Source organism: Haplochromis burtoni, unplaced genomic scaffold (assembly GCF_018398535.1).
Source record: "Haplochromis burtoni strain Fernald_Lab_line unplaced genomic scaffold, NCSU_Asbu1 Contig_1499, whole genome shotgun sequence".
Lineage (NCBI taxonomy): Eukaryota > Metazoa > Chordata > Actinopteri > Cichliformes > Cichlidae > Haplochromis > Haplochromis burtoni.
In genome coordinates, this window is record NW_024583860.1 from 30,638 (window position 1) to 33,053 (window position 2,416).

A 2,416-nucleotide genomic window follows, 5' to 3' on the forward strand; every position below is an offset into this window, starting at 1 on the left:
CGGGCACTTTTACTAGAGACCGGCCCCCCAGGTGTTACAGGGAAAACCATAAAGCCTTTGAATGAAAACAAACGCTGTGGTGACAGTGATGTGCAGTCTTGTTGGTATATGTATGATATCTATACATTTTGTATCAGATGACCACTTTGGTTGTAAGATTCAGATAATTATTTATTCAAAGTTTTTAAATGACATAACAAAGAAAGATATTTCTCTGTGCCCCCCTCTCCCTGTTAATGCCCTACCTGGCCCCCGACAAAACTTTGCTAGACCCGCCCCTGCACAGTTACCAGCTGTCAGCTACTTAGAAAAGGATCCTGGTGTTATTTGTCTCTCAGAAACAGTTCATAACTTCCCTTCAACTCATTCATGTCACCTAAAAGGTAAACCTGTTTCTCCATCACAGCTCTGATGATTCAGTAAGGACATCTCCTGGTTTCATCTTCATGTTTCCCTCTCACCAGATAACCAAACCATATCATGACCAGCAGCTTTACAGCTGTGGCTCCAGCAAACATCAGCTGATACTAGAAATTAATATTAAATAAATTCTAACAACAGCTGATCAAGCTTAAACGTGCTGCTGTTGTTTAGCGCGACATCCGCTGGTTTCCTCTTTCTGGCGCAAAGTGGGCGATAAACAAACAAGAGAGAAAAGCCGATCAGCTGATCATTGATCAGTTTCATGATTGAAGTAGAAACAGGAGAGGGAGGGGGGAGAATGAAAGAATTGTTCTCTCATTCTGTCTCCTCTCTCTCCTTCTGTTTAACTTATTTCAGATATTCATCTTAAGAAACTATTAGTATTAAATATTAGTATTAACTTTGATAAATGTAAATACCAAAGACATAATAGTAATGTGAAGAAAATTTGGTAACTAAGCTTGTTGATTTTGTTTGTTTGTTTGTTTGTTTTGTTTGTTTTGTTTTGTTTTAGAACCGCACTCATATGAATGTGATGTGTAAACTCATTTATTCTTGTACCTCCACGTGGTAGCGGCCCAATTCTTCACCCCAGTGGAGAGGTGATCGTTTTCTCCTCGTTTTAGTTAGAAAAAAATCAAAATTAGCTGTATGTAAGCAGCAATACATAAAAACTACGGGACCCGCGATACAAGCTGGTTTACGGTTATTTAAATACAAAAGAAACATGTCTATGCAGATGCCCAAAGCTTAACAACACGACCGCTATAACAATTTAACTTTTGTACAACCAGATTTTCACATACTTACATTTGAAAGTGTTTTCCTCTCCTGCTTCGACCACCATCGTTATCAGAAACAAATCTCCTGTATGACCCGCAATGAATCCTGGGATATAGTAGGACACGAAGGATACATCGGACCCATCCTTAAAATTCGGGGCAAAGTAGGACGCATTTGTTGCCACATTTTGAGCACTCTTTGAATTCGGACAGCCTTCGTTGCGTCGCCGTGACGTAATTGCCTCCAAATATGGCATTGAAGCATCCTTCCCCTGAATTTGGACACAGCTAGTGAGTGATTTGTTTATGCTACGACTCAGCACGGGAAGGGAGGGGGTGAGTAACTCAAATGTGGTGTTAGCATGTTAGCAGAGCGATGCTACTGTGAACTGAGGAACTGTTGTCTTGATGTGAGCTTCTACTCAGGGTTTTCTCTTTCAGTTCAGAGCAGAAATGTTTCTGTTAAGAAACTGGCTGTTGTTTTTTCCCTCACAATTTTAATTATAAGCTGGATATATTTCTACTAATGAAATTAGTTTGCTAACAGAAACAGGGATGAGTCAGTGAGTCAGTTGGGCTTGTGATGCATGATTCACGAGTCAGTAAAGTGATTCTCGAGTATTGAAGGATTCGTTCATGATTCGCACATCACTAGGCTCTGAATACTTTTTAGAATTGTTGAACCACATATCTGTACTGAGTATAACGAACCTAAGTGCCTTCTTGATGATTAGTATCCTCTCAACCCAGTATTCTCTGGGTGAAATTCCCAGGGTGGCATTTTAAATTGTGAAGAATATTTATTCCATTCCCACCTCGTGCTGCCACACAAGGAAGAAACATTACTGACAACATATATGAGATTAATGGGGGAGGGTTGGAAAGTGGTTTGTGATGTGCAGCAGTTATTAGAAGGCAAAGGTTGCTTAACTTACACAAACTATATGAGACAATCCCAATTTCAAAAAACTTAAAACAATGAGTAGAATGTGAATAAAAACTCAATGCAATGATCTGCAAATATCACAGACCTATATTTTGTTATCAAATGTTTAAAGTTGGTATTTTACAATTTCAAGAAAATTTGACTAACATTGATGCAGCAAATGTCTAAAAGGGAAATTGGGATGAGTATCTGTGTCTGAAAGTATACATTTCCATTTGCTTGGGCAGTGTGTTACTGCTATTGCTCTTCTCTTTCAAACTTTTTC